Below are 17,239 nucleotides of genomic sequence, written 5' to 3' on the forward strand. Positions count from 1 at the left end.
ATTTGAACAAGTCATTTTTAGATTCTCTAGATTAGTATTTTGCAAACTTTTTCACCTCATCGTACACATAGAAAATATTTGTGTGACATCCTTGGTATAGCAAAGAATGCTGGTGCTCATAAATTTCCATGTTTCTCTTCTTCTTCCAGAACCCAACACTAGGCCATATTCCTCTCATATTACCCAAAGCCTCTGTCCCTACTGGGGAGGCATATGGCTGGGTTCTGGTAAGTAGACTGCAGATAGAATTGATATATACTCTGATTCTTCTTTTCTCTTGTCTACAGTCAGATGTTGGAAAAAGGAATCACAAATAATGAAAGAAGGGAGTAGTGAGTTAACTCTGTGATGTTGAATTGGAATCAGTGATATCAGTATGAACATATCCTAATATCACTGAGTACACCTAGTGCCCCAATCTTAGTTCCTAAATATTATTCTCCAATAAAAGGTCCCAAAGCTCCCTAGAATAAAGGTTAATTACAGGGCTCTGATGGGACAAACACAGGATGAACCTGAAACATCTTAAGGAACCAGAAAATAAGGGATTGCTTATAAGGGCATGCATATTTATCAAAAGAACAGTGGAGCCAACCTCTAGGACTTGCTAAAGGCCAAAGATGGCATCATTTGAGTATCAAAATAGTTACAATATTGGATTATAAACCCATAGAATAGAACAAATATCCTTCAGCCCATGATGATATTAATGAACAATTAAATGAATAAACAAATGGGAGAAATGACCATTCTTCCTCATGGAAAGATTCTGTTTGATAAATATAAAAATGATGATAAAAACACAAAATCACCGTTAGGGAAAAATATAGTTATTCAGCCAAGAATCATTTATGGATACTAAAATTAGTGGACAAAGCTGTGATATACAATAGAATATTTGCCTAGCCTGTAAATATTTCTCCCCAAAGAGCAGAATTAGAATCTAAAAATAGAATTTCTCCTATCCCCATCAACAAGAGCCTTCATAGTCTCTGTCAAGAGGCACTTCAAAATCACTACAGATATGCTGTACCTCTTAACAGGGTAAATAGGTGAAAGCACAGTATATAGGTTACATAGTATACAGGTTACCTGACCATGAGGCAACATATCTGTACCTGATAGAGAGGACTGTATATCAACAACAGATCCTGGATGCAGGACTAAATAGGGTGTCTCTGGAACAGCATAAGTATAGTGTGGTAATAAGGGGACAAATATTTGATATTTGATGAGCAGGGTATTGTCAAAAGACAAAAGTAAAACAATTTATTTCAAAATCTTAATTGGCTTTATTTGTGATTCTAGAATCAGGCAGCACTTCGGTCCATAAAACAGAATGTTAGAATGAGCTAAGCTGTGGTGGTTGGTTTTAGACAGAAACAAACTGAACAAAGCAAAAACAAAGAACAGAAACAGATTGGTCATTTTGAAGTTACTTTCCTTATAGGAACAGAGAAACAACTACAGAAAAATGACTGATTTGTTAACATCAGGTTACTTCAAATTAGTGCATTTTGATTATACGGGTTAACACAGAGGGAACTTTACTATCACACCCACTGAAACTGGGCTGCTTGAGGAATTTGGCTATATTCATTTATTCTCTCTCGATTTCTTAGGCGATCAGATAAAATTTTTGATTTTGGTTACACAGAACTTTAGTGTGAATAACTCCATTTTGATTCTTTGTCTGATCTGTTGGAATCACTAGAAGGACTAAAACTTAGTCCAAAACAGTGACCTCGTATAATTTTAATTTAGCTTTATTAACAGTGTCAAAGAATAGTAACGCACACCAGTAAATGTGTTTTCCTTCTTCTTCCTGAGCATTGTGATATTTCCCAATCCCCTCGCAGTCAGCCAGGGGCCAAAGACTGTGGCTATTGGAATATGGCTGGAACTGATATGCATGTGCAGGCTTGGTCTCTAAATCTTTTCTTCAATCCTCTATTCTCGGCCTTTCTGGTCTGTTGGAAGTTTTAGGAAACAGTAGACCTACTAGATAGAATGACCCTGGTTTCCCAAATGATTATGATAAAGTTTCCTTATCAATCTATGTTGAATTGTGATATAAGAAATAAATCTTATTTGTGGTAGGCCACTGAGGACATGTGGAGGTGTTTAGTATCACAATACAGTAGACTGTTACTTTCATGGCCTCAGATGAATCACACTTCCCTGTTTTCACACCTTTGTATACTTCTCTGGCATTTATACTGTTCTTTGATTATGTACCATGATTTGGCCACTGGGATATCAGCAAATATGACATAAGCATAAATAAAATATTTGTGCATTAGGGTTTACCCTCTGCTACTTGTGTGAAGCCTTCTTTTAATAAATAAACTGAGGCTAGCTTGACAGAGACATATGACCCAGTCATTAGTCAGCACAAATGGCTAAACATGTGAAAGAGACCTCCTTGGAAAACCTATCCTCAGACAAGCTGCCAGATGACTGTAGCTGCAGAAGTGACCCAAAAAAGATCAGAAGGATCTTCCAGCTAATCACTACCCAAATATTTTACCCATACAGTATGTGAGCAAATAAAATGGATATTGCTCCCAACCAATAAGTTTTAGGTATGATTTATTATATAGCAATAGTTAACTGATACAGTTAGCTTATTTTGACTATTATATTGGGATAGAGATAAGGCTGATCTCCCTCAGAAGTGACTGTGCTGAGAGAATCAGCTTCAACTATTTCAATTCCTGCCCAGCTACTAAAGACAGAGGGCATCAACACCTTGATATGCTTGAAAACTACTTGTGGCATACCAGCATGTCACAGCACAGTAATCTCGAAACTACTCAAGACTTTCTTCTCGTCTATAAAATTGGCCTGGTGGCCAGGGATTAGCTCAGTGGTTCCACCGCCTGTCTCACAAACGCAAGGACCCAAGTTCAATCCCCGGTACCAAAAAAAAAAAAAAAAAAAAAAAAAATATATATATATATATATATATACACACACACACACACACACACACACACATACACACACACACACGCGCGCACGCACATACACTTCAGCAGTTCACCGTACTAATAAATGCCTGGAAGCTAATGGCCACTACCTTAAGCACCTCTTGTAATTGTAGAAGCCAAAGGTAAGTTGCATTAATCTCATGACATTTCAATAAATTTAATATTAAAATATTTATACCAATTTTTCTGTTCCTGATAAGTACATTTTTTGGTGAACTCTGTACTCTTAAAATATAACCAATGTGAGGGGCTGGGGGTTTAGCTCAGTGGTTCCAATGCCTGCCTCACAAGCACAAGGTTCTGAGTTTGATCCCCAGTACCAAATATATAATAAAAGCACATTGGTTTTATATATATAAAACCAATGTGCTTTTATTATCGCTGTTACAGATATTTCTTTCTACCCTTTATCTCCTCACCATTCCCATTGTGTCATTCTTCCACCCCTTTCTCTCTCACTCAGGTAAGTCATTTAAGACATATTCTTTCAAAGAACAATGTCTTGGGTTGTTTTCAGCACCCTAGAACTTGGGGGAAGAAGAAGTCACATACTAATATACTTGTGAGTCACAAAAAGGATGCTGATTCCTTACTCCCATAAAGAAGAACAAAATAAACCCTGGATGGTTTGGGAGAGCCTGGAACAGAATAGGTCCTAGTAAGAACATCCTGCTGCTATGGTTGGAATATATAGTCTGTAGCTACCAAAACTCATGTTGGAATTTAATTTTCACTGTGAAATATTAGTAGGAGAAAAACTTAATCCAACTATGCTATTTAGAGATAGGGCCTTTGGAAGGTGATTATGATTATATAACTTCATCAGTGTGTTACTTCATGTAGCTACCAAAACTCATGTTGGAATTTAATTTTCACTGTGAAATATTAGTAGGAGAAAAACTTAATCCACCTATGCTATTTAGAGATAGGGCCTTTGGAAGGTGATTATGATTATATAACTTCATCAGTGTGGTACTTCAATTATTGAATACTGGTGGTTTTATAAGAAAAGACAGATAAGAACATGCATGTTCATTTCCTACCTCTTGCTGTATAATGTCCTGCACTGCTTACAGACTCTGCCAGCAAGAAGGCTGTAACTAGGTGCAACCCTTCAACACTGAGCAAGAACCGTAACCCAAAATAAGCCTCTTCTCTTTATGACTTACCTAGTGTGTGATGTTATGTTATTATCATAAGAAAATGAACTAAGATAGCTGCTTTCCTGAATGGAAATCCAGAGAGACAGCTCAGGAACGAATACTGGGATACTGTGTCTAGGCAGATGGGGCTCAGTGTGTTGTAGAGCAAGAGGATTCCTGATGCCCAAGAGTGGTCTAGAATTGGCAGAGACACATCAGACTGAAGGAATCTTAGAGTTGTGAACAAGCAACAAATGACTTTTAACTGTGGCCTATGTTATTTGACAGCCAAGGATCAAAAACATCTTTCCACACTTCCAGATACTTTGATATCTACTAACTCCCCTAGAATGTAGAAGCAAACCTAGGCAAGAACTAGGGGGATCCCTGAATTATCTAAGATTTAGTTAATTCTAGGAAAATTAAGTTCTGTGGTATCTGAATCTATTAAATGAAATATTTCTTGCTACCTGAGTTTCAAGTAATTGTAAAATCACTTCTAGATCTATCATTTGATACATATATAATGATAAATATATTTTTAAAATGGATATTTTGCTATATCCACTTATCCCTCTCCATAGCAATCAACTTGAAGTATATATTAGTAAGTTAGCCACAAGGTGGAACTAGAAAGCCATGTTTGCTTGTGATCGTAGTCCTAAACATTACTGATTTTAAAATATAACTGTGAACTACATGTTATAATAACGGGAGTAATTACAATAAAAATTGAGATGGCAGCAACTGGGTCCATGTGAGAAAACATATATTTAAAAATCATAAAAATATACTCTTTCTGTAGAAGAGTCTATCAACTGGTTTGTTTTCTTCCTCTTTTTCTTATCCACTATTATGCCATAGGATATTACAGTCATTGTGTGAAACATTAACCACTAATTTATTCTGCATCCAAAAATTTTTAAAAATATAAACAGATGCATCTCTTAAGTTTTAGGCTTTAAATTTTAATTGGATTTTTTTTTTTACAAAATGTGCCTCAAAAAATGTCTGAAACATTTGTAAACTGTCTCCCAAACACTAAAACCTCAGCCCTAAAACGTGGGCATAACAGGTCAGCAAATCCATTGTGTAACTTCATAAGCACTTAGTATCTCATGCTGAAGATGTTTGAAGAGACAAGGAAAACCACCTCTTCTTCCACAAAAGCTTATACTTTTTTGTCTTTTTATGTAGTTTTAAAGAGATGCATGGGGCTAGGGGGGTGGTTTCAGCACTATTTTTTTTACTCGGGGGCAAGTTTGAAAATGGTAACAATTTTTCAAAAATCACTAAGAGTCTTTCCAGCCCAACATGGATCAAGTTAATAAACCTTCTTACACATGTGGGAAATGCAGCCATCTTCAGGATATGCAACCACCTTGTTTGAATGGATCCAACAAAAGTAGTTATCATTATCCAAAAGTAGTCACTTTCAAGATTTTGCACCAGAAGAAAGAACACCCTGGCCCTTCCTGGGATAGGAATAATGTTTAGGAATATCTCATTGCCAGATGATTTGACACAATTCTTTTATGCTTAATTTGGCAAATTAACTCATGACTAATACTGAAAAGGGAGAGGACCACATGGCTGAAAAATTATATTATCCCAGGCTATCATAACTAATATTATAGGTAAGGTGGCTTTCATAACAAATTTATATTCTACAGTTCCAAAGACTGCAAACCTAACACTAACACCTGGCAGAGTTCAATTTCTGAAGAGCCCTCTCTTCCTGACTTGTAGATGGCCTCAACTTGCTCTGTACTCATATTGCCTTTTCTTAGTGCATGCTGGGATAGCTTGTTCTCTTAGATCTCCTCTTAAAATACAAATCCTAGCACAGAGGAGGTGAGCCACACCCAACGCACAAGAGGAGGCTTCTGGGCCGCCATACCACCCCCATGAGCACAGAGGAGGTGAGCTGCTCCCAGTGCACAAAAGGAGGCTTCCGGGCTGCCATACCACCCCAGTTAGCACAGAGGAGGTGAGCCCCACGGGCACCAGCAGCAGCCATCCCACCCGCACTTGTTGAAATGAGAAGACATGTTAACAAGTTTCAAAAGCAGATTTCCAGATCACCTAAAGCAACCCCAAAGGGAAACAAGATGGAACATTATGCTACTCAACCACCTGGACTCCCTGAACTGGCAACAAAAGAGGATCTGGGAAAAAAGAAATCAAAAATAATTTCTCAGATAACAACAGAGATTGTGCCTATAGTGTAAGATATGATTAATAAATCTAGAGAGGACACAGATAAAAAAAATAGAGGAGCTGAGGAACGTGATGGACTCCAAACATAGTAAACAAATGGAATCCATAAAACAGATGCAAACAGATTTCCAGGAGATTAAAAACTCCATCAAAAGCCTATGCAGCAGAATGAACCAATGTGAGGATAGAATTTCAGATACAGAAGATAAGATCGCAGTTAGTGACCAGAAAAAGAAAAATTTCTTTAAAATAGTAAGGGACCATGAGAAATCAATCCAGCAGCTGCTAGATGATGCAAAGAAGAAGAATATAAGACTGATTGGAGTCAATGAAGAAATAGGAGACAGTGCAGATGACATAAAAAAACTGTTCACAGAAGTGATGACAGAAAACTTCCCAAGCAGGGGAAAAGAACTTGACATACAGAGAAATGAAGCATATAGGACTCCAAGTCGCTGTGATAAAAAAAAAAAAAAAATCTACACATAGGCATATAATAGTTAAGATTTGAGAAACCCAACAGAAGAACAAAATTCTACAAGCAGTTAGAGAAAAGAAACAAATCACACACAAAGGAAAGCTCATCAGAATCACAGCAGACTTCTCAATGCAAATCTTCAGGGCAAGAAGAGCTTGGAGTGAGGCATTTCAAGCCCTAAAGGAAAACAGCCTCCAACCCAGATTGATGTACCCTGCAAAACTATCTTTCAAAATTGATGGAGAAATAAGATACTTTCTTGACAAAGAGCACCTAAGGAACTTCATGAATACCAAACCAGAACTCCAAAAAATATTAGACAATATCCTAGGAAAAGACAATGAGGATCACAACCCCAGGAAGTCCAGCAGAATGAATCCATTGGGCACAACAAGAAATTAAAAGCAAAGGGAGAGAATCCAACAAACAGAAAAGGTGATGACAATGATAAATCAATATATATGAGTTATAACCATCAATGTTAATGGTCTCAATTCACCAATCAAAAGAAATACACTGGCAGAATGAGTCAAGAAGCAAGAAGCAACAATATGCTGCATATAAGGAACACATTTAATTCAAAAAGAAACTCATAGTCTGAAAGTTAAAGGGTGGAAAATAATGACAGGACACCCCCCCCCAAAAAAAGCAGAAGTAGCTATCTTCTTTGCAGATCAAGTGGATTTCAAACCAAAATCTGAAACACTTCTGGTCCCAAGAATTTCAGATAAGGGATAGTCAACTTGTATGTACAAATCTATTGTGAACATGTGTTTTCATTCCTCTCAAGTAAAAACTTAAGAAAAGAACTGTTGGTTCTTAACAGTAACACAAGAAATTTCTATATTGTTTTCCAAAATGGTTTTGTCATTTTTACATTCACATTAGCAGTATTAGACAGTTCTAACTGGTTCACACCTAAGCTGAAATTTGTTCTTTTAAAACTTTTAACTTCATCTCCCTAATGAGTGTATAACTCAATCTTGTTATTGTACTGATTAGTATTTTTCTGATTGTAGTGCTGCACACCTTTCCTTGTGCTGTACTGCCTATTTATAATCTTCTTGTGTCTACTTTTTAATTGGGTTGTCTATTAATGAGCTATAAGTGTTGTTTATATATTCTGATCATAGGTTATATGCATTGTAAATATGGTCTGTTCAAGGACTACTTTTCATTTTCTTAATGATGTCATTTAAAGTTCTAAATTTTGATAGAATCTCATTTATCTATTTCTTTCTTTTACACATCATGTTTTTCTACCCTAGGAAATTCTTGCCTACCTTAAATTCATAAAAATTTCCCCTTATAATTTCCTCTTAAAGTTTTATAGTTTTAGTCTTTCATATTTAGGTTCATAGATCCTTTCAAGTTATTTTTATGTATGGAAATAAAGGGTTGATGTTAATTTTTTGTAGATGGATAACAGGTGTTCCAGTGCCATTTGTTGAAAATACTATCTTTTCCTCTGCTCTTGAATTGAGTTTATGTTCTATAAAATGTTAATGTTAAATAATCTTTCAAAACTCAGTGGACCATATATGTGTGGTTCTATTTCCAGATTCTCTGTTTTATTCCAATGATCTACATTTCTTTCACTAAGCCAACACTGCCTTGATTACTGTAGCTTTAGAGGAAGTCTTAAAATTAGGTACTAAACGTCTTCCAACACTGTTTTTTTTTCTTTTTCTTTTTACTTTTCTAGGTCCTTTGTACTCCTACATAACTTTTAAATTTCAATATCCAATTCTTCATTTATAGCAAGTATACATAGACCTGAATTTTTATATATACCTTGTGTTTTCTAATCCTGCTAAATTCAAATACAAGTTCTAGGGGCTCCTAGAGATTTCTTGTATTTTCTCTGTAGATGATCATTTCATCTACATATAAAGATTTTGCTTCTACCTTGCCAATCCTATCCTACTTGTGTCATTTTATTGCCAGACTATTTTGGTTTGGGCCTATGTTTCACAGTTTAATGGACACATGAAGAGTAGGCATATATGCCCTTGTTCCCCACCTTAGGGAGAAAGCATTGTATCTTCTCCATTCATGTAAGGCATTTTTGCTGGAAGTATGGAGTACATGTCTTTAATCTGTTGAGAAGGTTCTGTTCTACTTCTAGTCTCCTGATGGCTTTTACCACGAACATCTGTAGAATTTAGTCCAATACTTTTTCTGCAACTACTGACAGGATCATATGGCTTTTTCCTTCTCTGTTAAAATGATGACTTGTGGGGGTGGATCTTCTTTTTTTTTTTTTTTTAGGTACCGGGGATCAAACTTGGGTCCTTGTGCTTGCGCAGCAGGCGGCAAAACCACTGAGCTAAATCCCCGGCCCCTGACTTCTAATAGTTTGTTTTGTTAAACAAATTTCTATCTATGTTCGTACTTTTTTCTTCTATTATCTTTATCCAGTTTTAGGATTAGCACAATGTTGATTTCCTAAAATGAGGGAAGAAGTGTTCCTTCTTTTTTCTGCTTTAAATGTTTGATATAATTTATCAGTTAAAATGTATATGAACCTGCTGTTGTCATATAGGTAGGTTTTCAAACTAGGAATATACTTTCTTTAATAGGTGCTATTCAAATTTTATATTTCCTCCAGAGTCAGTTTCATTAATTTGTCTTCCAAGGTACTTTTTAGAAGTTGTCAAATTTCTTTCTTTTTTCTTTTTCTTTTTTTTTAGGTACTGGGGATTGAACTCAGGTCCTTGTGCTTGCGCAGCAGGTGGCAAAGCCAATGAGCTAAATATCCAGACCCTAAATTTATTTCCAAACAGAGTTTTGTAGCATGCTTTCTATATCCTTTTATTTATTTATTTTTCACCATTAAGTTTATTGGTACATTTTAGGTATAAAATAGTTACATTCATCATTGGGATCTTGTATCTTTACATGACATATCTTGGTTCTTATTTTTTCCCCATTTGCCTGCCCTCCCTTCAACCCCTCCAACCTTCCCTATTTGCAAAGACTTTGTTTCCATTTTTTCCTTTTCTCATATGTTTTTCCCTTCTTTCCTTTCCCCTACCTCTCCCACTTCCCCTGCTCCTTTAGACCTTTACTTCCTGTTGCAAAATATCAATTATACATTTTTAAAATTGAAATATCAAGACCTAGGAGACATTACCACAGATTTTACAAAATTTAAAAGGATATGGAAAGCATATTTCAAAAATCTGTTTTGAAATAAATTTGACAACTTCTAAGAAGTACCTTGGAAGACAAATTAATGAAACTGACTCTGGAGGAAATATAAAATTTGAATAGCATCTTTTAAAGAAAGTATATTGCTAGCTTGAAAACCTACCTATATGACAACAACAAGCTCATATACATTTTAACTGATAAATTATATCAAACATTTAAAGCAGAAAAAAAAAGGAACACTTCTTCCCTCATTTCAGGAAATCAACATCCTAAAACTGGATAAAAATAGAAGAAAAAAGTATGAACATAGATAGAAATTTGTTTAACAAAACAAACTATTAGAAGTCAGATCCAGCAGTATGTAGAAAGTGGTTTTGTTATAGGGATGGCAGTGTTGGTTCAGTATTGGAAGATCCACCCCCAAAAGTCATCATTTTAACAGAGGAAAGGAAAAAGCCATATAATCCTGTAACTAGTTGGAGAAAAAGTATTGGACTAAATTCCACAGCTATTCATGGTAAAAGCTATCAGGAGACTAGAAGTAGAACAGAACCTTCTCAACAGATTAAAGACATGTACTCCATACTTCCAGCAAAAATGCCTTATATGAATGGAGAAGATACAATGCTTTCTCCTTAAGGTGGGGAACAAGGGCAGATATGCTTACTCTTCATCTGTCCATTAAACTTTGAAACCTAGTCCCCGCCAAAATAGTCTGGCAGTAAAATGACACAACTAGGATAGGATTGGCAAGGTAGAAGCAAAATCTTTTTATGTAGATGAAATGATCATCTACAGAGGAAATACTAAGAAATCTCTAGGAGCCCCTAGAACTTGTATTTGAATTTAGCAGGATTAGAAAACACAAGGTATATATAAAAACTCAGGTCTGTGTATACTTGCTATATAAGAAGAATTGGACATTGAAATTTAAAAGTTATGTAGGAGTACAAAGGACCTAGAAAAGTTTAAAAAAAAAGTGTTGGAAGACGTTTTGTACCTAATTTTAAGACTTCTTCTAAAGCTACAGTAATCAAGGCAGTGTTGGTGTAAGGAAAGACATAGAGATCACTGGAATAAAAGAGAGAATCTAGAAATAGAACCACACATATATGGTCCACTGGGTTTTGAAAGATTATTTAACATTAGCATTTTATACAATATAAACTCAATTCAAGAGCAGAGGAAAAGAGTGTTTTCAGCAAACGGCACTAGAACACCTGGTATCCGTCTATAACAAATTAACTACAACCCTTTATTTCTATACATAAAAAATAACTTGAAAGGATCTATGAACCTAAATATGAAAGACTAAAACTATAAAACTTTAAGAGGAAATTATAAGGGAAAATGTTTATGAATTCAGGGTAGGCAAGAACTACCTAGGATACAAAAGACATGATGTGTAAAAGAAAAAAATTGATAAATGAGATTCCATCAAAATTTAGAACTTTAAATGACATCGTTAAGAAAATGAAAAGTAGTCCTTAAACAGACCATATTTACAAAGCATATAACCTATGACCAGAATATATAAAGAACACTTACAGCTCATTAATAGACAACCCAATTAAAAAGTAGACACAAGAAGATGATAAATAGGCAGTACAGCACAAGGAAAGGTGTGCAACTCTAGAATCAGAAAAATACTAATCAGTACAATAACAAGACTGAATTATACACTCATTAGGGAGATGAAGTTAAAACTTTTAAAAGCCTTGTCATGACTTTTTCTTTTTGTTGGGTTCTCCCGCTTTGCGTTTAATTTGTCATGCTCAATGGATTCATTCTGCTGGGCTTCCTGGGGTTGTGATCCTCATTATCTTTTCCCAGGATATTGTCTAAAATTTTTTGGAGTGCTGGTTTGGTATTCATGAAGTTCCTGAGGTGCTCTTTATCATGAAAGTATCTTATTTCTCCATCAATTTTGAAAGATAGTTTTGCAGGGTACATCAATCTGGGTTGGAGACTGTTTTCCTTTAGGGCTTGAAATACCTCACTCCAAGCTCTTCTTGCCTTGAGGGTTTGCATTGAGAAGTCTGCTGTGATTCTGATGAGCTTTCCTTTGTGTGTGATTTGTTTCTTTTCTCTCACTGCTTGTAGAATTTTATTCTGTTGGATTTCTGGAATCCTAACTATTATATGCCTATGTGTAGACTTTTTTTTGATCAAGGCTAGCTGGAGTCCTATATGCCTCACTTCTCTGTATGTCAAGTTCTTTTCCCCTGCTTGGGAAGTTTTCTGTCATCACTTCTATACTTGATCTTAGCCAAAAGGCCGAGAAATGATCTGTCATCACTTCTGTGAATAGTTTTTTATGTCATCTCCACTCTCTCCTGTTTCTTCATTGACTCCAATCAGTCTTATGTTATTCTTCTTTGCATCATCTAGCAGCTGCTGGATTGATTTCTCATGTTCCCTTACAATTTTAAAGCAATTTTTCTTTTCCTGGTCACTAATTGCAATCTTATCTTCTGTATCTGAAATTCTGTCCTCACATTGGTTCCCTCTGCTGCGCAGACTTTCATTGGAGTTTTTAATCTCCTAGAAATCTGTTTGCATCTGTTTTATGGATTCCATTTGTTTACTATGTTTGGAGTCCATCATGTTCCTCAGATCCTCTATTTTTTTTATCTGTGTCCTCTCTAGATTCATTAATCATGTCTTGCACTATGAGCACAATCTTTGCTGTTATCTGAGTAATTATTTCTGATTTCTTTTTTCCCAGATCCTCTTTTGTTGCCAGATCAGAGAGTCCAGGTGGTTAAGTATCAGATTGTTCCATCTCATTTCCCTCTGGGGTTGTGTAGGTGATCTGGAAGTCTGTTTTTGAGGCTTGTTTGCATGTCTTCTCATTTCCACCGGGGGCGGGGGGGGGGTGCTTCTGGCGCCTGTGTGGCTCATCTCTGCCCTAAGAGCATGGAATGGTGGCAGGGGAGCTTCCTTCCAGGTGCTGGTTTCAGCTCACCTTCTCTGCCCTAGGAGCATGGAATGGCAGCAGGGGAGCTTCCTTCCGGGTGCTGGGACTGGCTCAGCTTTTCTGCCCTAGGAGCATGCAATGGAAGCAGGGAGCTCTATATCCTTTTAAATTCTGTAAAATCTGTGGTAATGTGTCCTAGATCTGGATATTGTAATTTAGAAATGTATAATTGATATCATGTAATAGGAAGAAAAGGTCTAAAGGAGTAGGGGAATTGGGAGGGGTAGGGGAAAGGAAAGAAGGGAAAAGAAAAAAATATGAGAAAAGGAAAAAAAATGGAAACAAAGTCTTTGCAAATAGGGAAGGGTGGAGGGGGTGAAGGGAGGGCAGGGGAAGGGAAAAACAATAAGACCCAAGATACTCATGTAATGGTACAAGATCCCAATGATGAATGTAACTGTATTTTATACCTAAAATGTACCAATAAACTTAATGGGGAAAAAAAAGAAACTCATCTAATGAAAAATACATTAACAGATTAAAAACTAAACGATGGACAACAACATTTCATGCACCGGGACTCCAAAAGTAAGCAGAGGTAGCAATTCTAATATCAGACATGATAAACTTCAAGTGAAAATTGATTGGAAGAGACAAAGAAGGTCACTACATACTGGTTAAGGGAATACTCCAACAGGAAGAGATAACATTGATAAACATATATGCATCATATACTGGAGCACCTATCTTAGAAAAACAAAAACTGCTGAAATTAAAAGATCAAATAAACATAAACAATCATAGTAGGGGATTTTAACACCCCACTTTCACAAAGAGATAGATCAACTAAAGAAAAAAAAATAAAGAAATTTCAGAGCTGAACCACACCCTTGAATGTGTGAACTTAATGTATATATGCAGAATATTCCACACCTTTACAACAGAGTATATATTCTTTTTAGTAGCACATGTTGCTTTTTCCAAAATAGATCACATATTAGTCCACAAAGCCTGCTGAAGTAAATATAAAAGAATAGAAATTACCTCTTGTATAGTATCAGCCCACAGTGCAAAGAAAATAGAAATCAAGACAGAAGAAATTTTAGAAAAGGCAGGAGCTCCTGGAAGAGTAACAATATACCCTAAACAATCAATGGGTCATGGAAAAAAATCAAAGAAGAAATTTCAAAACTTCTAGAATTTAATGACAATGATAGTACAACTCATTGAAACCTCTTCAACACTATGGAAGCAGTTCTAGGAAGAAGTTTCATCGCAATCAATACTCACATTAGGGAAAGAGAGCAAACTTAAATGTACAACCTTATGAGAAATCTTAACATACTTGTGAAATAGCAACAAACCAGCACCAAACCGAAATTAAGGAGAGAAATTATAAAGATGACAGCAGAAATCAATGAAATTGAGACTAAAAAACCCAGTAAAAACAAAATCAATGAATTGAAAAGCTGGTTCTTTGAAAGAATAAATAAAATAGGTAAGTCAGCCAGATTTACTAAGAGAGAGAAAAAACATTAATCCAATTAGAAATGAAAAAGGTGAAATCACAACAGACACTGTAGAAATCTAGAAGATAGGTAGCACTTTGAAAAATTATATCCAAAAAATTAGCAAATTTTGAAGAAATGGACAGATTCCTAGACACAAACAACTAAAACTAACCCAAGAAGATATAAATATACTTAACAGCCCAATAACAAACAATGAAATTGACTTAGTAATAAAGAATCTACCAACTACCTGGGATTTAGCTCAGTGGTTTTGCTGCCTGCCGCGCAAGCACAAGGACCCAAGTTCGATCCCAGGTACCAAAAAAAAAAAAAAAGAATCTGCCAACTAAAAGACCCCAGGACCTGATGGATTCACTACTGCATTCTACAAAACTTTTAAGGATGTCATAGACTCCTTAAATTCCAATACTCCTCAAGCTCTTCAAAGAAAACGAAAGGGAGGGTCTGCTCCCAAACTCATTTATAGAAGTCAGTATCACCCTGGTCCCTGAACCAGACAAAGACTCAACTAAAAAAGAAAACTATAGACCAATCTCCTTAATGAACATAGATGCAAAAATTCTCAACAAAATATTAGCAAATAGGATGTAGTGCATTATCAAAAAGATCATTCATCATGATCAAGTAGATTTCATCTTAAGAGATGCAAAACTGGTTCAACATATGTAAGTTCAAAAAATGTAATATATTGCATAAAGCAAGGTCAAAAACCATATGATCATATCAGTAGATACAGAAAAGGCTTTTGACAAAATCCAACACCCATTCATGATTAAAAAAAAAAACCTTGAAGAAAACAGTTATAGAAGGACCATACCTGAATATGACAAAAGCTATATATGAGAAACCAATAGCCAGCATCGTACTAAATGGGAAAAAACTAAAAGCATTCCCCCTAAAATCAGGAACAAGATAAGGTGTCCACTATCACCTCTTATTCTACAAAGTACTTGAAATATTACCCGGAGCAATTAGGCAAGAGAAAGAAAGAAAAGGGATACATATACAGAAGGAAGAACTCAAATTGTCATTATCTGTAGATGACATGATACACCACATAGAAGATCCAAAGAATTCCACCAAAAACTCTTAGAATTAATAACAAACTTCAGCAGTGTAACAGGATACAAGATTAACACAGAGGGCTGGGGATTTAGCTCAGTGGCACCGCTCCTGCCTTGTTATCACAAGGTTCTGAGTTTGATCCCCAGTACTGGAAAAAAAAAAATCAACACAGAGAAATCATTAGTATTTGTGTATAACCACAATGAATGAGATGCGAAGGAAGCTATGAAAACAAACCATTCACAATCACTTCTAGAAAAATGAAACATCTAGGAAATAACCTAACCAAGGGAGTGAAAGACCTACAGAAAACTACAATACTCTGTAGAAGGAGATTGAAGAGGACATCAGAAAATGGAACGATTTCCCTTGCTCCTAGATAGGCAAAATCAACATTGTCAAAATGGCCACACTCCCAAAGCTGCTATACAGATTTAATGTAGTCCCAGTCAAAATACCAACAGGATCCTTTCCAGATCTTGAAAAAAGAATCCTAAAATTCATATGGAATCAGAAGAGAACCAAAATAACAAAAGCAATTTGGGGCAACAAAGCAAACCTGGAGGCAAAGCAATACCTGCCTTCAAGCTATACTACAAAGTCATAGTGATAAAAATAGCATGGTACTGAAACAAAAACAGATATGTGGATCAATAGAACAGAATTGAGGATACAAAAACTTCCTTAGACACATTCAGATATTTCATCTTGGACAAAGAGGCCAAAAGCATATGTTGGAGGAAAGATAGCCTATTTAACAAGTGATGCTGGGAAAACTAGCTGTGTAGAGAAGATTGAAACTGGGCCCTTACCTCTCATCACCAACTAAATTAAAATAAAAATGGATCAAAGATCTAAACATTGAATAGAATCATTAAACCTACTGGAACCTACATTCCAGTAAAGGTAAAACACTTGAAGACATCAGTGTAGGAAAGGATTTTCTAAACAGAACCTTAATTGCACAAGAAACAACAGCAAGAATTAACAAATGGGATTATAACACACTAAAAAGCTTCTGTACACCGAAATAATCAATCAGTATAGTGAAAAGACAGCCTACAGGATGGGAAAGATTTTTTTTCCAGGTACTCCTCAGACAGAGGACTAATATCTAGAATATACAAAGAACTAAAAAACATTAAATCACCTAAAATTAAAGATCTAGTCAAGAAATGGGCTAGAGAAATGAACAGACAATTCACAGAGGAAGAAATACAAGTGGTCAACAAATATATGAAAAAATACTCAAATCTCTGGCCATTAGAGAAATGCAAATTAAAACAACACTAAGATTCCATCTTACTCCAGAAAGAATGGCAATCATTAAGAAATCAAACAATAACAAATGCTGGTGAGGCTATGGTGAGAAAGGAACTCTCCTTCATAGATGGCTGGAATGCAAACTAGGACAACCATTATGGAAATAAGGATGGGGATTTCTCAAAGAACTGAAATTAGAAATTCCATACCACCCAGCTAACCCCCTGCTAGACACCTTCCTCAAAGAGTTCAAGACATCATGCTACAGCAATACCTGTATGCCATTGTTTATAGCCGCACAACTTGTAATAGCTAAATCCTGGAAACAGCGTGTATACCCATCCACAGAAGACTGGATAAAGAAAATGAGGCATCACAGATTTGAGACATTTTTAGGAAAATGGATGCATCTGGAAAATATAACGTTGAGTGAAATAGGCCAGACACACAAGCTTAAATACTGTATGATA

Source organism: Heterocephalus glaber, unplaced genomic scaffold, assembly GCF_053883595.1.
Source record: "Heterocephalus glaber isolate CG9 unplaced genomic scaffold, H.glaber_assembly_v1.0 deba00001606, whole genome shotgun sequence".
NCBI classification, from domain to species: Eukaryota; Metazoa; Chordata; class Mammalia; order Rodentia; family Bathyergidae; genus Heterocephalus; species Heterocephalus glaber.